The sequence below is a fragment of the Hippoglossus hippoglossus genome, chromosome 5 (genome assembly GCF_009819705.1).
Source record: "Hippoglossus hippoglossus isolate fHipHip1 chromosome 5, fHipHip1.pri, whole genome shotgun sequence".
Taxonomy (NCBI): Eukaryota; Metazoa; Chordata; class Actinopteri; order Pleuronectiformes; family Pleuronectidae; genus Hippoglossus; species Hippoglossus hippoglossus.
Window position 1 is genome coordinate 22,872,385 of NC_047155.1, and position 25,031 is coordinate 22,897,415.

The 25,031-nt window shown below is 43.3% G+C and overlaps 1 protein-coding gene across 2 annotated transcripts in view; it reads right to left on the minus strand.

The window, feature by feature from the left end:
• cdh4 (cadherin 4, type 1, R-cadherin (retinal)) overlaps positions 1–25,031 on the minus strand; it is a 203,029-nt gene that overhangs the window by 171,288 nt on the left and 6,710 nt on the right. The window lies entirely within an intron of this gene.

Here is a 25,031-nt window from a genome sequence, read left to right on the forward strand (position 1 = left end):
ATGGTTAACTAATAGTGAGATGGATTTCCAGCCAGAGAGATGGAGACAAGCGCAGTGAATGTCAAGAAACTGAAGAGACAAACACAAAAGTCTGCAGGAAAAGACGGCATGATTTATCCCTGTTCATCATCTCCACTCATGCAGCACACGAGTAATAATGGCGTTCATTTGCCTGGCAAGTCGTCTGGAGTGTGATGCTGTTTCCTTATGGCCGCCGGTTGGCATTAGCCCAGCACACTTATATCATTAAATCACTCATTAGTGCCGGAATAAACGACATAATTCGATTTACAGAGGCAGTATCACTCCCCCTGCAAACAGGTGAGTTGCACAAATACAATTACATGGCAACAATGACTTCAGGGTGGCAGAAATTATCATGGGAATCCGCCGGCTCTCTTCATGCGTAAATACACATTGACATTTACATGATGATCTAAAGCAGTCTAACTCATCCATTTTTGTATTCAAATTCTCCCTCTCATTCGTATGCAGGGCTTCATCGCAAACAAGGATACATCTGTCTACATTGATCTGTATTATTCTCTACAGGCCTCTGTCAAACGTTCTGTTGAGTTTACCAGGGTTAAGATATTTATATGTTTGACATCAACGACAAATCCAAACAACTACAAAGGTTACAAAGGCCAACTGCTCGTTGAGCTGTGTTGTGCTGACAGAATAAAAAGAGCCGAGAACAGGACAGGCTGGCCATGTGTGACTGTGTATCTGTGTGACTCCCTGACAGACCTGTTTTCATATTAAATGTGTTAAATTCTTTGCTGCTGTGTCTCGGAAAAAGCTATTTGCCGGAGACGGGTAGATCAAAGCAAACAGCGTTGATGTCATAAGCAGTTAGAGCCTCGATACTACAGACAGTCTATGAGCCATCACTTTCTTTAAAGAAAGAGAGAAAAACACAAAGCCAGAGTGAGAGACAAAGAAGTGAAGGAGAGACGGACACAGGCTGGATTTTGTGTTTGCACACTGCTAAGCATCTTAAATGGAATCTCTTTTGTCAGTCTGTTTGTCTTCAGCTAAATTCATGCGTATCTAAATATGTCACTGAGAATGAATAATGCGCACACACTGCTGCCTTTGTGCAGCAGAATATTACTCCAGCGAAGTATAATACATGGGTTAGAATACATATTCAAACTAAGTGATTCAGGAATCCAGTGTAATGCAAGGGGGGATTTGGATACGTTCCAAGCAGCCTTAACTCATTTGCATCTGAATGGTCAGCACCATTAGCATGGTAAATATGCTGTAACACATGATAAGAGCGTGCACGCACCAAATTAGGATCAAGAATAGTTGCACGAACTGCAACAATAAGGAAGTTGCTCCCTCCCACACAAGCAAGCAGACACACAAACCGAGTAGAGCTTGTAGAAGCCTTTTGTACCTGTATTTCATCCAGGTCCTGAGGGGCATTTGCCTCCCCTCTGTGTAAGCAAAACTGACATCCTTTATAAAAGATTTATGAGCCAAAGATGCAAACGATAGAGCGTGAACTCCCTTGGGTGCAGCCTCTTCCATCTGTGAAGGATCACCTGTTCTTAGGTGGGCTAAAGCGCCTGTTCCCTGCCAGTGTATTAACAGGCGTCCAGGCCGTAGGGAGCAGGCAGGGCGCTGCAATAGGAGGCTGTGCAAGTGTACAGCCTCCTGGCAGTCGCTGCAGCCAGGCTGAGTGATGCAGCTGCAGCAGCAGATATTATGGAGTTCTCAGGCAGCTGACAGAACTTTCTACCAGCTGTGGTGTTGCTTAAACACATGGCCACGGGCGATGGCAAAGCAAATGATAAAAATTTGCCTTTGATGTGAGGAAAGTGGAGACTTCAGGAGTCTTTACCTGGGTTTTTAACTACACGTGGACCTGGGAATCATTGGTGCTAAAAGGATTCTTCCAAGAAATATTACAGATAAAGGTGAGCACGAGGGAGCAAAATACATGTTGTTTGAAGTCGAGGCACAGATGCGCTGCAACAAAACACAGCATAATGAAGCACAGACAGCTATAAGTGGGACAGCTACTCCTGTGCTGCTGCCAGCTTAATGTAGGAAGTAAGGAAGGCCAAGGAATCGCTGGCCAAGCCAAGAGGCTAAAACAATTTGCCACATCAACAGGATCTATAGTGGAGGATGAGTGCTGAGGAAAGCTCTTACATTAAATCCCAGGGAGCCCCAACAGGATTACAGCTTTACGCCACTTTATAACCCCACAACTGGTCAGAGTAAGACCAACACTACTGGTAAGACGGATGACCCTGTGTTCAGAAAGCAGCGTTGTGTCATCTATTGAATTTAGCCTGACAGAGTTAATCTGAGTCTGAGAACATGCAGCGTTTGTTCACATACACTGGTTCTCCTCTGTTCTCTGCCTCATTCCACTTCCTATTCAGATAAATTATTAGCTAAGCACTGTTGCCTTGTGTGAGTTGTGCTCCTGGACAGACGCATTCAGCCAAGTCTCCCACAGGAGAGGGAGGGCACTAAAATAATGCCGGGCTTTGTGTCGGAGTCCTGCTTTACCCCCCCTCCCTGTCTATCCTCCAGCTCCCTTTTGTGGCCTCCTGGGGCACCTCTCCGCACCTTCCTCGTCAGAAGGAGAGATAAATGCGCCGTGGTTCAAAGTAGGGTCACACTTGTTGCTTTGCTTTTATCAAATTGTCTATTCATCCCTTGTACAAACTTGACACCCCCACCGCACACACACCAAGGCTGCTGTGGGCTTGAACAATGACTGTGGCTGTCTCCCAGAGCTACTTGCTAATATGGAGAGCATTGAATCTGTTCAGATAAATTTAATTGCCGACCTTGTTCGCACGCCACGCCTCTAGTGTTGTTTTGTCCCTGGTTTATCTCGTTTGCTCTCAGCAAGGTAAACAAGAACGACTAAGGCAATTACTGCAGACTGACCTGAAATACAAGATAGCTCATCAGGTGGTGTTTTAGATCATGTCTATTTCAATAAAACACTAAATGGAAAAACACTGTTTACATGTGAGAATTGCTTGCATCCACACTATCTAGCATTGTGAGATCACTGAGAAACCTGTGTTCACACTGACGCACAAAAACAATTTAAATCAAACACATTTATTTTCTCCCTTCTCTGCTGTGACAAACAACAAATCTATGCATTACAGCCACTGCCTGGTAACCACTGCCTGTCACCTCCTGCTCACCATGGTCTTATCCTGTGTTTCATTCTCAGCGACACAACCAGCACTGTGTGATACTGGCATTCAAAATGAGCGATCACATCGAGAGCTGGAGGTGTAAGGGATGTTCCCTTCTCAACATTTTCTGCTGCATGGCTTCCAACTGTGGCTTTGGAAGCACACAATATCATTTTTGGAGAAACTTTATTTCCCCCATCCACGCTTAGGCCTTGAAATAAGTGTTTTTTAACATAAAGGTGGAGAGGAGTGTTCCTCTGCCTCATGTGGAAGGCAGAGGAACAGACTTGTAGTCGACTTAGCGTGAACATACCTTTAAATTATACCCCATCAAGAAGACATTTTTACCTTGAGGAGACATTTTCAGACTCAGACAAAAGAGGAGCTTAGGACTGATGAAAGAGAGAAAATTGGCCAAATGGTCATTATCATGCTAGACAGCTGAAAGAAATTCCCACTGTGGCCTGAATAAAACCGGTGTCATTAACAAGCTTTGCTTTGCAAAGCCATCAGATCAGGAGGAAAGTGGGAGGTGGGAGCCATTATCCATTTGTTAATTGTGCAGCCTTGTCATTACTCATTCACCGTTGACCTTAAAGGTTTCTGGAAGACTTCACTGTCAAACAGCGGCAGGGCAGAACCGGTCTGAACTGAAAAATAATGGAGTGAATACACTCATTCAAATCATTTGTTCCCCCATGTTCCTCCCATTCGTTTGTTGCGTTCATTTTTAAGTTCAGTTTACTTATCAAGGGGAAAACTATTCAAAATGTCGTCTGTGACTCAGGAGGGTGGGCTCCAATCTCTGAAAATAATAATCCAGATGATGTAATCAAGTGCTTACCTAATATGCAAGCTGCTTCGTGGGAGATGCAGGATCTGATGTTTTGGTTCTAAACTTGTACTAAAAGTGAAAATGTTTCAGCCCTCTGCTGCATAGATTTTGACGATTCTCATCTTCATCTGTCTCTCTGTTATAAAACCCATAACTTTGCGAAAGAGTGACATTGAACTGGAGTACCACTGTAAAGACTGTGCTGATTCTGGGCTGCCACCTTCACTCACTGCTTTTACCTTTAAAACATATTTTTTTCTCTTTCCCCTTAAGGGATATTCTCCATCTTGTCCTTTGATCTAAAACTGTCCTCTCCCTTGCACTAGTATTTGTCTGTTTCAGACAGTGTAGGGAAAGACAGAGGATTTACAGCTGAGAATATTAACATCCCTGGTGAGTAATACCTTTGCTAATGAAACATCATCTTGCAACTCATCCCCATTCCCCAAACTCTACTATTCATACTCTCTCTTTTTGCTCTTTCCTTTCCCTGGGGGTGTCCTGACTCAACAGACCAGTCCTCCAGGGTCCCAGGTCGTCCCCTCCTGTGCTACACTTCTCCAACAAAAATACCAAATGAAGGTGTCACTACGCATCAGAAGGACCCTTGAGTGAAAAGCTTTCTCACGACCTCACACATATTTGTATAAATTACACACACACAAACACACACACACACACAGACACACAAACACAGAGAAAGAAAGACGTGCGCACACACACACACACACACACACACACACACACACACACACACACACACACACACTTCTCCAGAGATTTAAAGCCTTTTAGATTTACTTTTGCACATGTGTGTCATGTTTACGTTGGAAACAAAGTACATTCCTTTTATGTGCACTGGTTAAATCCATACCACTGATTTCACTGTGTCCACTTAGCTTACTCCTTTATGTTATAATAACTTTATTTGTATAGAACTTATCTAAACGAGGTTAAAAACTGCTTCACACAAAAGTCCATGGCAAAATTAAGATTTGATTGTAATACAAGATATTCTGTTCAGTCCAATTTAATTAAGAGCAAAATCATGACATAATAAGGTCAAGACCTTAAGTTTATAGAGAAACCCAACAGTTCCCACATGTTGTGCAATAAGGGGTTAAATATCATATTAGCCACATTTAAATATTTGTGTCCTTTGCTATTTGCAATTCTATTGCTCTTGGCCTGCCCTGAAGTTCACATTTATTCTTGTTCTGATCCCATTTAATGACTCCCCTGATTTAATGAGTCAAATCTCAACTTTATGAATCTCATCTAACTTTAAAGAATAAATTATGCCTCTAAGCCTTCACATCACATATGAGAGAGCGTGATCGTGAGTGTTACAGTGTGGCCAGAGGAGACATGCAGTGGGGGAACAGGTGTTACAGCGTAATTACAAACACAGCAAGCTTTTAATTATGCTCTCTCTAGTATGAACTGTTAATGAATGTGAAGCTCATGCAAATAGCAATGCATTCCCACTGTGTCGGCACACATGTGCAATCACCTGAGCAGGCACACACACACACACACACACACACACACACACACACACACACACACACACACACAGATCAAGTGCTAAGGAGGGGGATCAGCAGCAGATAGGTGTATTGCAGTGCCGCCTCCCGACTTGGAGCAAAGCTGACTCTCCTTCCCACTATGGCTTCTCTAACGTTCCGCTAATAACACAAACAGTGACAGCTGGAAACCGAGCCTGGACTCTTTCACCTGGTGTTATCAAACAAGGCAGAACAGTGCAACAGGAGACATAAGGAGGTTTTAAGGTGTTGTGGTTTGTTTGATCACAAAATGAGCCTGCCTGTTGTTTATGCTGCAGAGTTTTCTTTCAGCAAAGCCTAAGCCATCTCAAACCTCTACCTCTGAAGACTTGGTCATCTTCCTTTTGTGGTTAATCTGAGTCTGAGAACATACAGCCTTGTTTCTCCTGCCCTTTGCTGAGGGCTGTACTCCCTGTAACCTCCCATCCTTTCAGCTCACCTCATGCCATGATCCTGTCTGACTCGGATGGAAGCCCTGATAATTGATTCACTGTGAAATCCCCACATATGATTTGTCTGTAATCTTTCCTGTCGCTGTTTGTGTGCGCAGTGTGTTTCCAATGTGAGCTTTTGTCTGTTTGGCATGTGCTCCATTTTTCATATGAATGGTAGATAAATTATTGCTTGAGCTATTCAGCTTAAGCTTCCCAGTCTGGGAGAAAAACAGCAGCAGTGGAGAGACTGTGTCGACTATGCTGCGGCTGTGTGTTTTCCCGTCTTTATGCTGGTTTGTCGCTCTCACTTGGCGAGGCTGCCTAGCTGCGTTACATTCTGACTCTTCTTCTCTAGTCTTCTATCTCTGCTCCACTTTCTCTCTCTGTCCTCATGTCATCTCTGTCTACCCGATCTGAGCTGTAACCAAAAAAAGACTAGCCAAGCCAAGCGGCAGACTTAAAGGCTTTTATAAGGCATACAAATAGGCTGCAAATCGGATTAGGGCGGAGGGGAGGGAGCCTTTTCTATTGAAAATCAATTTTGTGATAGGGTGGACATTGTATGTACAATGCCAGGCAGGACATACACTTGTCTTAAACAGTGTGAGGGTGAAAGGCAAAGAGAATGCCACCAATCTGCATAAAAGACAAAGCATATTTCATATTGAATGCCACAGAGGATGATGCTGCATTCGATGTTTGCAGCATTGAATCTCTGCGATTCTTTGTGGTCTACTTTTATCATCCAAAAGAACACGCCAGAGACAGAGAGAGTCTATGAATGTGCCTGAATGTGCCAATGAAACCATTTATATGCACCGATAATCTGATTTCCTGTCACTACAACAAGAATTGTGATCTAGGTTTACTAAACAGACTGTGATTACACTGATTAAAGAATAGGGCTGGCAACGCTCTATGTTTTTGTTATTGTCAACAAGTCTGTTGTAAGGTGCAAAACCAACAGCATTAGTCCGTCTCTGACTTCTTCCCCAGCCTGTCTGTGGTGCACAGCTCCAGGCCCATTCATTCCAAATGAAGATAAAATGAAGACAAATATATGATTTCATCTTTTAACAGCTGGGCACTGTAGTTTCTCTCAAATATTACAGGAGAAAACAGTGCATTTATTGGGGACTATTTTCAGCGGTTGAGAGTTACAAGAGCGGAACAATATACACAATGTGAGATGAACCGGGAAGAATAAACTACAGTGTGTGTTTGTGGTATATATTTGTTCTATTTGTAGTGGCTAATTGCAAAGTTACTACTTCTACTATGTTTTCTGTTTCTGTCTTTTGTCTAAAACAGCAATGGAGCCTCTACCAACTATTAACACACTGTGTCAGGGTTTATACCGGTTTAAGTTAAATTTAAGATATATCCCAATTCACCCCTTCATTTTGTCCGTGTACTTGAAGGGGTGGTGTGTTGTCCCATTTCTCTATGTGATGTAGGGGTAGTGGCCATCTAGCCCTTCAAACACCCCTTCAAACGTAGTGTATTCAGGACCCCCCTAGAAACGAAGGAGTAGATGTTTTACAATCGGACAAAGCAAATCAACAAAGTGCTCATAAATGTAAATACGAAATCTCGCAAAATAACCATGAAAAGATGTTGAAATTAAATATCTTAGTTTAATCCACTAGCAAATGAAAATGTAATTGAATCACTGTGACAAGCGTTTCAGGAAAATCGCTAATCAAAGTTCGTTACTCCTGTGTCCCGAATACGAAGTTTGAAAACTAAAATAACCGATGTAAACAAGCTGACTAACTGTGTATTGATCAATAGATCAATCTGTCCCGTCTGTTCTACAGTTGTTAGATGTGTCACTATTATAATGTTGGCTGATATTATTTGTCACTGTAATAACTTTGGTTGGCTGCTGATAACGTAGCGAGTGGTGTCCCAATTCCTAGGGATTCTCTAGCCCCTCTCCCTAGTGGCTGCGTTTGGAGGGGGACACTTTATGTCTAGGGGTAGTGCCAAGGGAGAGGAATTGAGACAGTGCCTTCACATGGAGATTCTCTATTGGACAAATCTATCTAAACCTTGGCCCATCTCAACCAAACCACTGTTTGTCTTCTCTGTCTGTGTCCAAGGTAGTCTGAGTGCATTCTCACAGATATATTATGTACCTTCCTCCAGTTGTTATCTATATGGCTTCCTAACTCAACCTTGAGTCTTAGCATACTGCAATAGAGAAAAGGGGGACTCAGTATTATCACACAAATGTGTGCTGAATCTGGATAATCTTCCTCTGGTTTTAGTCTATGTCACCCTGGCTAAGAGAGGCCTGGAAATAAAAAAATGCATACTTATGCCTCTTTACACCAAATTTAGTGGCACAAAAAGGCAATTGATTTCTTTCCCATTGCCAGTAGAGGAGTAAGCCTTCCTGTTATTTCCCCCCTTTGCTTCACATTGGATGTAATTAACACATCAAAAGCTAAGGCACTCTCTCACCTCGCTGTCTTGCCAAATTAGCAGATATATTGTTTTCATCACTGCCGATTGGAGCCGGAGCCACAAACCTGTGTCTACTGCAGAGTCATTTGAACTGGAAGAGATTGTATCAATTCCCATGAGATAAAAGCCAGATGTTCGGGGGTGTTGGTGGGTTCTTTGGCCATTGAAAAGGGGCTTAAGTAAATGGTAAATAGACCTAAACCCTTAAACTTTTCATAACAAGACCTACTAGTGACATAACAATAGTATGGCAGTATGTGAAAAATGCATACTATGCAGAACAGTACATCAAATGAACACGTATACCACTAGCTCATGGTAATGACTGAACATGTCATCCAATGAAATGCTGTGGCTCACTCATTTGTTTCTGGATAACACTGTAGCTGTATGACACTGAGGAAGAAGCTGCAGCACATTAGGCTTTAGATACAGACACATTACTTGTTAGTAGGATGAACTTGGTTGATTTTGCTGTCTTGATTGAATTTGCTGCTAATAAAAAAAAATTTGAGTAATACTATTTTATCTTTAAGACCTTAGCCATCAATGGTTGCACGTTCAAATCACAGTTAATGGTGTCAGTATGGACCACGACTTGTATGCTACATGTGACACAGTGACCTGCTGAGATACACACTTCCCTCAAAGACCAGCACATGAGGGTATTAATGGACCCCTGGGGTGTCCATTTCCACGGCCCTCTCTTGTTTCTGACTATCCACTGGCCATGACCGTGTCTCTGTGCTAACAATAACAGGAAACAGGGAAAATATCAGCCTTCAAAGCACAGACTGCTACTGCACAATGCAGTCCATTATCACAATCCTATCTCTATAAAGAATACAGAGGCATACATTCTGAGGGTTACGTAATATGTAATCATGCATGGTATTTAGAAACCGCGCTGTTCCCAATGAAAATGTCAATGGACAATGAATGCAGAGAACAAGCATGTTACAGAGAATCCAAGTGAAAAACAGGAAGCCTGTAACTTGTCAAAACTTTTCAAAATTCTAACAGTTGATATTTTGGTTGCTGCCTGAGACGCTCCAGTGCTCTGCTGAAGCTGAGCAGGCTCCAGTTGATAATCATCTGCTTTGTGGCAGGAAGCAAGGGGAGATGGAGCAGATGGCACTAGTTTTATTTTGCCGCGGATGCTTTCTCTGAATAAGGAACGCTCTAGTGAATGCCAAGCTCTGTGGGAGAGTAGAAGCAAATTGAGGCCCTCCTGCACTGCGCTCCTCTTCAGGGATGGAAGGGGCTATTGTTGTGTGTGTGTGTGTGTGTGTGTGTGTGTGTTAGTGTGTGTGCGCACGCGCGTGTGTGTGTGTACTCCAATTCCAGAGTGACGGGCGAGTTCTGCTCATTCATTAATGTGCCAAGCTCAGCGATGGACAAGACACACGGGAATTTCATTACCTCACTCACTCATCGTTTCTGTCTCCCCCCTCTCTCTTTCTCGCTCTCTCTCTCTCCAGCCCCCACCCCCACCCCAACCCCCATCCCCGACTCCCTCACTAACTCTCTCGCTGACATGCCCACGTTGATGAGAAGTGATTCTGTTGTTCCAGCAAATAACCAGGAAAAATAGTACAACTCCAATTCAATTAAAGAGTAATGATTTAGTGTTTCAGTTACCGGGGGCTTTCACCTTGAAAGGAATTGGCATTTCGCTCCCAGTATAGCCCTGATTCAACACTTCCTGGTGATGTAGTGGACACTAACGGACCTTGTGTGTACGCCCTCAGAATGACTCACACAGTGCACACCGGAAAATCTAAGCCCCTCTTACAGCAAAGGAAGTAGTAACAGTAATTAGTACCACAGATTTCAGACCTCTCACGATTGGTGGCATTTCGGTGAGCCACAATAAAGAGAAACCTGCAGGAATTCATATCATAAAGTAATAAGAGCCCCCCAGAGCCCATTTGAATGTCATCATAAGAAAACATTTGGCAGAAGTATAATTCAAATTCAACACAGTCAACCTTTACAAGCTGCCTGTAAATTATCTGAGTGAAGTAACTGGTAATGGAATGTGTTTATGCACTAAAGGGGCCAGTGGGACAAAAGGTCAAAGGGCATCAATGAACAATAGTAAATAGAGCAGAGTGAAGTAAGGGAGACCAGGGATGGGAAATAATAAGAACTGGAGAGAGAGGGAGGAATGGAGATAAACAATCAACGCATTCAAAAGCAGAAGTCTCAATTGTGGATCTTTTCTGACGGATAGTCCCCAGTAATTAAGTATTATATTTTACTTTTTTTCATCCGCACCAACTTCGTTTTACAAAATATCTCCTTCCAGACGAGAACACAATAACAAACGCTCTAACGCTCACCAGTCTGCGGCGATTAAGTCCACATCAACAAATACCAGAGAAGAACACTGTGGAGGCAGCTAACGTGGTGCAGTGAGGACACAGTCCCACATACGCAAACACAAAGCGGATATCACATGTCAATGTTCACAAAAGTTGAAGCTCCACGCGAAGCCACACTGCCATATGCCTCGCCACAGGAAGCACATGTTTTAATCTCCTCCTCACTCTCACAGATTGGAAGTGAACAGAAGATTCGCCTCTGAAATATGCAAAACTGAATGACCAGGCCCTGATGCTAAATTTAATTGCAAACTTGTAATTGCATGTAGCCGTGTTAACCAAACAGAGAAAACGGTACATAGTCACAATTGATGTTGTTTCTGGCACGTGCTCATTACACAAAGCAACAGTGGGCATGTGCAAAGAAAACCGTGACGTCATTGTTTCCCAAATGCTCTGTTTTACATGTTCACATGGATACACAGAAACCAGAAACCATTTGAGTAACTAGAAAACGCAGAGGAAAATGCTTTTAATTATTGGTACAACTGTAAACAGGGCGTGAGTGGTTTCTAATGATAAGAGTTCACCATCACATCTCTTTTCGCTGTGTCTCCGGATGATCTGTGTTCTTCTAACGTCTCTAGCATCCTCCTCCCTGCGCCTCACTCTCGCTCCTTCTTGTCGCCCTGTAATGTGTCACATGAGACACAAGCCGTCTGTCCTGCACGCACATACTCATCAATAAACTTCTCACTCTGAATGCTTTGTCATTGCAGCCAAAATACATCACAGTAATCTGTCGAACAAGTACCAACATTTCACTCAGACATCCTTCTGAGATGAGTTCTGTTCTGAGATCTCAGTGTTATCGCTTGATATCAGTGTGAGTCCTCTGTGTAAACGGAAGCAGACTGGGGTGCAGTAGTGATCCCATTTCACACAAGAAGTAATCAAACAGAAGAGGCTGAGAAAGTTTCCGCTTTTGTAATGACAGTGAAAGAGCTTGATTTTGACAGAGGCGAAAGACTCGTACCGTCCCGTATCACAATATGTGATGTGTTTAAAACTTGTGCTGATTTATACAAATGCGATGCGGCCATCTGAGGAGCAGGCTGCCACCCCCTGCCCATGTGCCATCTTTCTGTGCTGGACAGGGACACTGGCACTGGCCAGCATAAATGATTGAGTTGGATGTCAGAAGTGGAGCTCTTGCCAAGGGGCCACAGCATCCATGCTAATGGGCTGATGGAGCTTAATCTAAATAAGCGTGAATAAAAGGGCTTTTACTGTGAGTGCTCACATCTTAAGCAGAGGAACATGCTGGAAATTGATTAATCTTAATCAATCTTGAGACAAGACGGAAACTCAGTTCATTTAACTTTCACCGCTCAATTCTGACATCGGCTATCGTTGGGAAGAGTATGTTGTTGTATGTGCGACGTTTTCACACAAACGTGTGAGCTGTTTGTTGGTTTTGTAAGTCCTTAGTCTGCCGAGGCCCATCCGAGATCAATCACTAGGCCGAGCATGATGGAGGGGCCTGTCAGAGCTCACTGTTGTGGCCTTGATTCGGTAAAACAAATAAAACGGGCAGAGGCATTACAGAGAGTTTTAACACAAGCTAGACGAGAGACCACACCAAAGAGCATTCGGAGTGAGGGGTGAATAAATGAAGGGGGGGGGGGGGGGTCAAAGAGCAGTGCAGGATGAAAAATAGAGAGGGGGGGGGGAGGAAATGTATACAGAAAAAGACAGGGAGATAGACTGGAACAGAGACGAACACACAGAGAGCAGCAGGCGCAGCGATATTGTCTGCCGGCGTTCGCCCAGCTCGGCTCCTCGGCCCGTTTCCACTCGACAGCATGTCATCGGTGCAGCTCTCCACTGTTTGGACCCTGCTGTGGATGCTGCAGTGCACGCCCATGTGATGAAAGGGAGGAGCCCTGAGAGATATTGAATGCATCTTCCCTCACACGTCCTTTATATTCTATTATGTCAGAGTGCATCAGCGTAGTGCCAGCCTGTTTCTCTGATGATTATGTCACCCATGTAACCTAAAGCACTGCAGCGCTCAGCTCTGCTCAGCTGGATTTGATTCAGCAGCATTTACAAGACTACATATGACAATGCGATATAGCTCTTTCCTCCAGCATAAAAAAAAACATGTGGAAGCTATAATACACCCCTGTCAGCACTTAACCTTCCCCCAGCACTTAAAAAAGACTTTCAGGAGCAGGTAGCTCAGAGGTGAGGCCCCCCCCCTGGGAGGCCCCTGCCAGACCCCAGCCGACACACTCAGTCAGATGTAGCGCAGAGCTCACACAACAATCTACTTCCTGCGGTTCCTCTCTGCTAAGGCAGGCATGCACCCTGTTGGCCTCCCTGGTCAGAGGGGGAACTTAGACCCTCTATCAATAAATGGACAATGAGTGATTTAAAAAATTCATTTAATTTTTCTTTGTATGAAACAGAATCCTTTGGAGGGTTGTTTTCACGGCAAAAGAAGAATGTTGAAATATTGAATCTGTCAGTAGTAATGGTGATGTAGAGCCGTTTGTGCATAATATTGACCAAAAAGTGTTTTATTATCTAACAGACCTTGACTGCTGTCAACTGTTGAAGTTACAAATTTGTGTTTATTTTTCATATTCTCTGTGAACAGCCTTCAAACTATAGCATTATAGCATATATGCATATTTTTGAACACAATTCAGTAAATAAAAATGTCTTCACATTAGGTTCTGATTAAACCTATTCCCCCTACGAACAAGTGTATTTTTGTAATAACGAGATGTTTGTAAAATACGTTGTTACAGCAGAAACTTTGAGAAAAGGAGCAGAATAGTTTTGTCATGGGTGGCGGCCATGCACTCCTGTTACAGCTGTACACAAGTTTGTTTTTTCCTCTGTGTGGGAGGGCATCTTTGACTTTTTGCTCCCTCTGGAACTTGGTTTCTGGGTTCCCATCCAAAAGAAAGCAATTTGTACTTGACTTTTGTCTTTTTCCTCTCAGCATTTTGCATATATTTTTCACAGCTCCTGAACTTGCATTCGGAATATGACTTCCAGATCAGGAATTTGACAGGTAGGAGACTATTTGAAATTCCTTGCTGTGAGCATGTTTACCCTGCATTCATTTTGCATTTCCATTTAATCCACATACCATACAGTGTGTGGATACATACATATTCAAATCAAGTGCTGTCCAGCTAATTAAGAGGACTTGCTGAACCACAGGAATGTTATCCCCCCAGTGTTTAATATGTATGTGAGTGCACATCTGTATGTAAATACATGAGCAGTTTGGCAGCACTGTCAACTATTGCTTAATAATCATATATTTTAGTAGTACACAATGGGCCTGATCTACTGAATATGCATTATCGGGCGTTTCTACCCGAGTGCGCAAAATATTGGGAGGAGTAGATGCAAATACTTTAATTTAGCAGACGCATCGTGATTTACGAAGCCTGAAAAGAATGGTGGCGATTGTGACTGCGTCTATATTTAATACGTTTGAAAGGTAGGTGCTAATCTGCACAGCGTTACAGATGGCTGCTGTTATTGTGGTGAGGAGGAGACTGCATGGAAGAAGACGGACCCCCACCTGTTTTATTTATTTATTTTTTTTTGTTCTTCTTCTCATGTCCTGCCATCTTCTCTTAATTTCATAGGTTGTTCTTTTATCTCCCATATCGCGTTTCTTTGAGTTATATTAATATTTCTTTGCTGTAGCTCTTCCACTAACACCTCCAATTCCATGGCATTCAAATTTGCTTTGCGCTTGTGGTCACTCTGCTCTCCGTAATGCTCCAGTAACCAGTAACGCACGCAACCAGTAAAACACTCATCTAAATACTTCTGCCTCTACCATGTTTGCAGCTGTTATCATTTACAGAATTATTTCTAGTAGACCACCCGCAAAACGCCCACCAACCAAACGTGCAATCTGTTTTAATGCACACGCAATTTAGCACTCTTTTTATTTGGGATCTTAGTAGATCGGGCCCAATGTGTCTCTGTGAGCCTGGCAGTATTTACAGAGGAAGACACACCACTGTTCATGTGCATTTATTAGCCCTGAAGGGTCCATTTGATAACTGATTCAGTCCTGACACAACATTCATATTTCTACCAGCGTTATCAAGTACATGCTGCAACCCTGGCAGTAATATGAGCTTGTAGTCTCTGCTGTAGTCCATCTGCCCTCCTGCAGGGTCTTCCATCACTGCAGTGTTAGTCTCACTGATGTCTCTGACCACAAACACCCACCTGCACACTCGAGTGAGCTCTTCATCACTCTTCATCATGGCGGCATTAAGCTCTACTGGTCGGTTCAGACGACAGGTACGGAGGCGTCATCTCATTTAGCTTGATTTACATTTCATCTGTGTGCTATTTGTGTAGGTCACACACTCTGCGCTTCAGTTACACATGTGCTGTTAGCTTTTTATTAGGGTGCCGCGTTTGATGTGTGCTGTGCCGTTAATGATGCAAAGCAGGTTTTTATAAATACATAATGATGTTTACCATGAGATTGGTAGGGTTTTCTCATTAAAAACGTCATATTCAAATCAAGGTTGTTGGCTTGTGGGGCTTCGATTGATTCATCATGCCTATAAGATGGCCCAATGTCTGTTAATGCAAACTGCAGCAGAATTACAGTACACACCAACATGTAGCAATGCGCAAATTCTGACCGACACAACGATGGCGGAGGCTTGTTGTCACTCCACCATGAAGAGCTCCATGTGAATGGTTAGAGGTTTGGCTCATCTGCAGTGCGTCGGAGTCTCTCAGGCTGGCAGGGCTCCAGTCCTCCACTCGCTTATTCATCCCTTTCTCCCACAGACAACACAGTCTGACACACGCACACCGACACACACTGACACGCACCAGCATTTGGCGCACACCCACCAGATCCCTTGATTCACGCACAATGTCATTTATCTGAAACGAACCAAAATTCAGAGGGCCACAACACAAAATATGCTCATTGTCATTTCAAATTCTGTCTCTTCATCACTATGAATGCAGTGCAATGTACAATCAATGTCCATTAGAAGTACAGCACAGTGCAAATCCCACTGGGGTGATTCCCAAAGGTGAACAGTGAATAGACTAAACTCAACATCCTAAAGAAAATATTCAGCTGTGAGGGTAAATTATGCACACAAATGTGCCACAGGTTCGAAAAAATGCTATGTAGATTTGCCAGTTAGGTGGTTCAAGGTGCGGAGGAAGTAAATAAATAATCCTGTTTAATAATTCATTGAAATTCATGTTGCTTTGCCTCGAGCCTTGAGAGTATTTAGAATGCAGCCTGCAAGGGCCCTGCTTCTGACTTATGGTGGTGTGTGGTAAGATTATTGAAAACGTGGGGAAGCTCAAGCGCACACATATCCTCACTCACTCACACACACAGAACTACAAAAATATGTATACCAAGTATCATATGTTGTATAAAATAGTGAGAAAGGACATCCACTGTCACCATCTTATCCGCTGTTTGCTCCGTTCCTCCCTGGAACGATAGATACAATCTCCAGAGTGTGAAGAGAAGTTCACACAGAGCTTCAGGCTGGTGAATACACTGAAGCTGAGAGAGATGGCAACACAGACACAGGGAGGACTGCAAATTGGATCTAAAAGTCTTTCAGTCTTTCCAAAAGACAGAATCATCAAAACAGAGAGCAGGGCAGAGAGCGAGGAGAGGAGAGGAGAGGAGAGGAGAGGAGAGGAGAGGGGAGGAGAGGAGAGGAGAGCGGAGGAGAGGAGAGGAGAGGAGAGGAGAGGAGAGGAGAGGAGAGGAGAGGAGAGGGGAGGGGAGGAGAGGAGAGGAGAGCGGAGGAGAGGAGAGGAGAGCGGAGGGGAGGAGAGGAGAGGAGAGGAGAGGAGAGGAGAGGAGAGGAGAGGGGAGGAGAGGAGAGGAGAGGAGAGCGGAGGAGAGGAGAGGAGAGCGGAGGGGAGGAGAGGAGAGCGGAGGGGAGGAGAGGAGAGGAGAGGAGAGGAGAGGAGAGGGGAGGGGAGGAGAGGAGAGGAGAGCGGAGGGGAGGGGAGGGGAGACTTAAGGTTAGTGATCCATGTCTAACCCATTCCTGATGATGTCTTTGCTTGATAGAATTACACCAGCAAATAAAATCTTCTTGTCTCTCTCTCTGTCAGGTTGTGCTTGTTTGTGCCTGTGTCAGTGCATCCATTTAGATCCAGTGTGGCCACTCACTTGCATCTTTTACGTTCTCATTCTTTTTTTCCTCACAGTTAAAATGTTCTGACACGTGGATGTGGCTTTTGCATGTTAAGCATGGGAATGACTTGAGGGCGCCTGATGATTAGGAGAATATAGTGGAAAACAACCTTAGCTAACATTTTGGCACTGCTACCAGTCTCTGTTAATGCCAATTAAGAAGACAGAGTTTACCATTCTTTTGCATTTTCCAGCTTAAAACCGAGTGCTAGGATTTGATTAAATTAGAATAAAATAAGTCATTGTAAATTAGGAATGCAGTGCAATCATTGAGATATTTACTGGGATTGCACAGACTAAAAGGAACACTGTGTGTGTTGTATATATGTGCTGAGGCTGCCTTCTCTAGACAGCACTTGGAAAAGGCAGCAAGAATTGTCTCCACTTTTCTGCCTGCGGTCGTTTCTTTTTATCACTTTTCCTACTAAAATGGAAGTTTACACGTTATCTGTGTGAAGAAGGATTTTGTGAGGGTAAACGTGAATGAGGCAGAGTTAACTACGGATAAAATATGCATGTGGTTCAACAAGTGGCTTTATCAGACATGCAAAACTCAGTCCCCAAAACCAGAGGGCGGTGAAATGTGCAGCACTGAGTGCAGGAGACAGTTTTCACCATGTAACAACAACATGTAAGCTCCCAAATCTCATATAACCAAACTATTAACACAAAAGGAAAAAAACATCAAATTTTCTTTGAAGTTACCTCAAATTAGCACTAAGAAAGGAAGGTCTGCAGAATGAATGAATGACAACAAAGTGACACAGTTTCTGTTCTATCTCCAGTTCTGTTTTTATCGAAAATTAAGATGCTTAAGATTCTAAATAAGTTTTCTCAAGAAATCCCAGTTTCCCAAGAAAGCTAGAGAAAAGGCTTGCGTGGCCCCATGACAAGCCCGTCAGCCGGCAGTGTGGGCGTCCATGGCCCCGGTGGTGGGGAGACAAATGGTGAGCTTCAGGGTGTAATTTGCTGTGGTAAGAACTGATACTTTTATTTAGTGTTAAATTATTGCAGTGAGTTCAGGTTTTATTTTATTATGTGATTAATTATTCATGTTATAAATGTCATGGAAATTTACTGAATCTAACTGTCCTGTTATTGAGATTTACAGATCCTCCATGTCCTGACATGACTATGTTCAAAGTTCAGTTGGATTGACCTGAAACATCCTATTTGTTTTTCTGTTCAGTGTCTATACACTCAGGAGAGGGGGGGGACATTTGACCCATTCTCTGCTGATGTCTGAGCGCTGGACACGTCCTGTCTGGCTGATATCGATTTTGGCACCGGTACCATTTTTAAAGTATTAATTAAGCAAAGGGAATCAGACAAAACCCAAATGATATCAAACCCTATAGTTTACTGTGGGTGACTAGCAGGTAGCAGCTAAGCTCATAGCTTTTTAGAAAGGGCAACGCTGAGCTAATTTTGGTTGCAGGTCTAATGTGATGCAGACTAAACACTGGAAGAATGGAGAGATGAAAACAGAACACTGAGGAGGAAGAGAAAGTTCAGACAGAGGTTATCGATTTCATGGAAGTACATTCAACACGAGCATGAATGCAGGAGCAGGAAACAAATAGGTATCACACAGCTGTAATTTATCCATTTGGCCCCGCTGTGGAAAGATGCACAGACTAACTGTAATATTAAAACATCCACCAGAGACTAACACTACTTTTTAATCAGTACTGCAGTTCAGCTATTAAGTGCTTGTAATAGCCTTCTGTTATTTCATTACAATGATTCCATCAACACATTAGTTGATCCGACAAACATCTTTACAATTATAGCAGTGCTAGTACCAGACCTTAATGGAAAAGTAACTCTGTACAGGGCAAACATCTCAATGTCAGGCACGTCTATTGATTCGCTGTACCCATGTGTGTCGATTCTGCACTGTTCAATGTAAATTGCAATGCAGCCTGCGATACATATGACTTCACTGATGTGCAGGTCTTGTTCCAACTCCTCCTCACATTTCATCTCACACGCTGCGGGGCCTGAAGGTGGAACTGGGTCTTGTATTGTTGCCAACATCCAACCTAGCACGACTATAATGAGCTCTACAGGCCCTGATCCCGACCCAAGCATGAAAAGCTATCAGTTAAAAATAACAGGGAGGACTAGCACATCACATCATATTGCAGTGTTTTGATATAATGTTGGAAAATGTAAATCAGGCTGTGATTCACCACATGAAACCAGGGAACGCACCAGTTTCTTACGGACGAGGATGTTTATTTATGACAGGTGAGTTGTGTGCAGTAGGCCTATGGCTCTGCAGCACCACCAAGCTCATTCATCCAGTGGGTTTTACTCACAACGTTATAATGATACTTTCCGAAACGCTGTTCAAACCCTCCCATGTCCTCTGGTTACAATGCAGATGGGTAGATTAGAAATGACTACAGCATGTTCAGCCAGTCCCCTTTGGGCAGCAAATCAAAAGGGAACATGCTTACGCACAGACATGAGCTATCGTATGCAAATTCCATCAGCATAACAATCTCTGTGCTTTTAACGAACACAGGCGCAGCAATAGATGAGCCCCAAACTACAGAGCTGGTGTCAAACATCGTTCACTTATCTGTGGAAGCTTTGATGTTAAATTGGTTTACACAGCTATAAATTTGACGCCGAAATTTAAATAGGTGCCGGGATGTAACAGCCATCATTCACTTTGCCACAGCCCTGTGGTGGCTGTAATCATGATGACACAGTAATATGGCTGCATCCGTTTTCTTTTACCCCAGCTAAATTGCTGTTTATGGCAATAAGAAGGCTTCTTTTCCCAGAGGCCACAGTTAGGCAGACTCGCTCTTATTGTTTTACTGCTGGGTTGTGGTGCAGAGCACAAACACTGTCACCAACACCCAGCACACCCCCACCCCCGCCCTTCGTCTCTGTTGGTTCACAGGGCTATTATTTTTATCTGAAAACCTATACGAGGCTACAGAGAGAAACGAGACAAGAGAGAGGGAACGAGAGGGGAAGAGAAGCACACAGAGAGACAGAGCAGAGCGGGAGAGGAAAACTGTGATTCTTCTGAAGCTGTGATCGATGCTACCAGCGTGTGTCTGCATCGCACGTTGCCAGCAAAAGAGGAGGGCACTATTGATTTGATCCCACATTTCAATCAAAAAAAGTGGGTTCTCAAGCCCACATCTTCCTTTGTACTTGTACAAATTACCAGGCCCTCGCTAAATAAAGTGGGATATGTCAGGTTTAAGCATATTTGAAAACTCTGTCTTGTTATGCAGAGACAACAAAAAGCATGTGTGTGTGTGTGTGTGTGTGTGTGTGTGTGTGTGTGTGTGTGTGTGTGTGTGTGGTTATGTGTGTATGTACGTGCGTGCATGTGACTACTGGGACATCTGTGGCATTGGTAATGATGTTTCATGTGGAGTCCTGAATGTTGCTAGCCGATGGCTATAATCCTCTCGTGGGTATTTTCAGTGCTTCTCTATCCACATCACACACAAATGTGTCAAGAAGTGAGCAAGGAGCACAAAAGGCACAATCACATTTAGAAATGAATCTTTTTGATGCCATTTTAACTGTGTGCTTGTTCTCTGGCGAAGACTGGAAATGTCTGCAGGTGGATCCTAATTATGACGACGAAACGCATCTCGAGGTCAAAGTTACGATTATGATGGCAGATTTAACATTTGTGGAGATACCTACAGGGAGCCTGTGCAACAATGAATTAACCTCACCAGTGCGTGTTCAAGTGTGGGTCAGTGTGTGTATGTGCATCGGATAGAAGTTGTGTGACCTGTTAAGACGTGAGGGCAGCTCTGACTATGAATAAAACACTTTAAGTTGTGATTAGTTTCTTAGTTTCTGAGGAAATGGATTCATGGGGGAGGTAATGATACAACAGCATGATGAGAGAGGAACGGGCAGACAGCTGAGCTAATGTGTTCATGGACAGAAAGCAAAGCGACCAATAAAATCATAAAAACATTCACTTCCTTACTGGTGTTACAGCAGAGAACAAGAAACAGAATTGTGTTACAGTTCTTCAGCAGAGTATCTTATATTTATTCTGGTCAGCAAAGCACGTCTGCAGATTTGTCAGGCTCGCACACACAAATCTGCATCACAACAGGACGGAGCATGGTTCCGTATAGTGATTTCCAAATCAGCCATCTGAATCCTGGCCAGAAAGAGCTCTTGCAAACAGTCCATCTGCAGGAAGTACAATCAAAATTCATTCTCACAACAATAGTGATGTTTTTTTCTCCAAAGCAAGCCTGTTGTTGCTCAGGGGGGTAACAGTACCACAATGGCTTCTCCTAGATCTTAACTGAGAGTCTCATGGGAGAGGATAAATTCAAGCCCAAGCAATGACACGCAAATGGCTGAAGTCCAAACAATGAAAGAAATTTAAAACGGACAAAAGAAAAAATACAGAAAATGTTGACTTTCAAATGAAATGAGATGATTATGAGCTGCACAAGGAATATTTTCCAGCTGTGGACCCACACGTCTCTGTGCATGAGCAACTGAGCCTGCACACAGCCACGGTTTATAGGTCAGAACAGACAGCAAATTGGCACAATGCAATCCAAAAAGCATCACCGTTATAGGAGATGCAATTTCTGCCCTTTTTTCCATGATGGAGTCTGGATTTGTGTTTCTATTTTCTTTTATGGTTCCATCGTTTCCCCGACTGTTTCTTTTATGCGCCTCGGAACCTGGTGAGAAATGCCAGAGACGCTGTATATCTTTTGAGGCCGAGGCTAATCTGCAGCAAACACGCACACACTTTATATGTTGCTGTGTACAGTGCTGTGGCTGCACTCGTTCATTTGCTATTTAAAAACTGTGAATAGCAGCGACTGTGAGCACTTGCTTTCACTATGGCAGCACTCTGCATTTTAATTCCGAAAAGAAAGTGGTACAATACAGGTTTGAATGTTTTAGATGGATTTTAATATCCAGAAACATCCAGTGATGCAGTTTAATGTACTCAACCCAAAACCGTTAAGCAGTGTAACAGCCAAATCATGAGAATGGAGCTGAGCGGCAATCAGGATTGTAAAAATCAAATTTCAAACAGAAATTATGACAAACCTTCATGTGAAATTTTACAAATGTAATTTTTTTACATTCAACAGTCATATTGCAAATTGCATTTTACATCCCACTGAAAATGGAAGTGTGAGGTATTCATCTCAGCTGCTCAGGTGAAATCTGTGTCTCTATTTTGGAAATGAAGGTCTTTAATTAATATTGGAATATAGAAAAGCCCCCTTTGTGTTTGACAAGTTAACAATTTACCACCAGAAAATAGGTCTGCCTCTCTCATCCTCCCTCTCTCTCTCTCTCTCTCTCTCTCTGAGTGTGCTGTATATCACTCTCTCTCTCGCTCATCCCTCTCCTTTGCTTACTAATGAGCCGTGAGATTGACAGCTGGATTACTGAGCTGGTTTGTAATCCTTTAATTTCTCCATTTAAGATAATCACCCTCTGGATGGAGCACTGCCTACAAACACACGCACACGCACAAACGCACACAAATACACACAATGCACAAAATATACTGGGTTGATATTTTAATAAATAACTGTGTGTTTATGTGTTTAACAAAAATATACATGAGGATGATTAAGATGAGAGCATGTGGGCGTACTGATCATATAGAGATTCCAGGCTGAATTAATCTGAAGGACTAAGTAGAGCACCAGCCCCTCTCTGGTGAGGGACCTTTTTTGATATGAGAGTTTGTAGAACAAAGGCATCTTGACAGTGAAGTCTTTTAATTAAAGTGATAGAATAGCAAAAGTCCCGTGGCTTTAGAAATAGCTGTACACAACAATACAGAGTGGCCCTCCGGAGATGCATTTAGTAACAGCTTAGAAGGATCTGCTTGTTGAGTCGAGCCGAACGTAAATCATTTTGATTGGGCCGTGTTTTTCATCTCCTCCAGTGCTGCCGGCCGAGGATATGAGCGTTGGAGAACACGTGGGGTCAAGCGGCAGCACAAGGTCAGACCGCCTGGCCGCGATTCATCAATAAAGTGAGAAGCTATGTGTCACTTTGAGCCCCTGACTCAGGAGTGAGGAGGAGGGGGCCGGGGAGGAAAACAAGGAGCTACAGCTGAGCAAGGGGGCACCCGGGGTAAACAGGGATTCTCCGCCCTCATCACTCAGTAAACACGTATTTCAAAATATGCACACGGTGGATGCCACAAATTGATGTACTGCTTGCTTTTAAAATTCAGACCAGACTTGAAGCTCTCCTGCTAAAATAAAAATGTCTGTCTGACATGCCGCAGATATGTCATGGTGTGCTTCACAAGCAGAAGCCGACTTGAAAGCAGGATGCTCAAGAATGCCTTCAAATGTAGGATCTTGTTATTCTACTTCCCTCGACTACCTCTCGCTCCTCTTGTCCTCGGTGTCCAACTCTCATCCTCGCCATCCTTCCCCGTTCCCCTTGGTGTCTAGAAGGAGGACTGAATGGATCTGAAGAACTGTAAATCCTCTCCTGATAGAGATCCACTCCACACTAATTACAATGATTGCAGAAGAGGCACATAAGACTCATTCAGGCTGGGCTTGATGGAGGTTGACTGGAGAAACTAGATGGCAAAAAATCACATAGGTGCATTTATAGTCAGCACAGCATTGTGAATTCTTTATTTTTATTTCCAGCGTATTTTATTCCTTGGAAGAAGAAGAAAGCATGACAGGACCCAAAGTCACACGGCTTCGAAAAGCCGCAATTTCAGACTGATGGTTTTCCACATTATTTTTCCGACAGGTTTGCACTGAGCTTTTTATTCTTCTGCTTTTTCAGTTTCTTTTTTTTTGTATTGTTAGTCTATTTAGACTGCCTCCTTATTTTTCTGTTAATTGTAATCGTCACTATCTATCCAATAATCCACCTAAGTGACACTGAAGGGAGCAATGTCATGGCAATGAAAACAAGCCGGATAACATGCCAGTGAATAAATTGAGCTAAAGAAACGCCGCTACAATACAGAAGAGCTGATTTGTATTCAGATGCATGTAAATCCTGCGAGCCTATCGGAGGGGGAAAACCTTTGCAATGAACTGGTGGGTCCTGGGTTACACTTACAGCTAAAAGGTGAAACAGAGGTCTCCTAGTGGGAAAAATCTGTCATTTCTGCACCGCAACAAAAAAAGCAAATAGAGTCTTAACCAAGGCCACGGATCGTTGAAGTACACTGAGATGCAAAGCACTAATACACATTGATTGTGAGGGAGGGCGGTCAATTAAAAAAAGGTTTTCGATAACAAATGCAAATAGTATTCGCAGAATGCAAGGTCATCTATGAAAGATGTGGTGTTCGTGCCTTCCTTAGCTCTCTGAGAGAGCATGTAAAGAGAGGCATCAATCAGCAGGGTCGAACTGCATTGTGGAGACAGTTTCTAAGGAATAAGAAATAAACACCACTTCAATTCACCCAAATTCACAAATGATATTTCTTCTGCCTGAATCTGCCCTTGTCTCAGCTCCTGAAATACAGAAGTAAGTCGCTTCTTCTCTTATCCGTTAATCCCTTGCCAAGGACTTTCTTTTTGGCTGACACCATCAGAAGTGCTTAGTTTCTCCTTTATTTCATTATAATCACTCTATGATTTAACCTACCACCACCAGCTTTTGCAGATGCAATCTGAGGTCTGATAATATCATGGTTAGCGCCGTTTGAAGGTCAGAATTCAGGGCGCAATTAGTTCACCTCGACTTTATCGGGGAATGTGGATCTGCTGCATAATCTCACCCAGTGGAGTGCAAACAGACAGCGTGCACGGCGCTTTTAAAATGCAGCCGAGCTCTCGGGCATTGGGTTTCGTCTCTCACAGCTTCTCACCGTCTAAATGCAAGGAGGTCGAGATAAATCGCGCCTGTCTCTCGGTGCGTACCAGATGGGGACCGGCAATGAAACTATCTGTGTTGTAATGAAACTCCATGAGAGGAGATG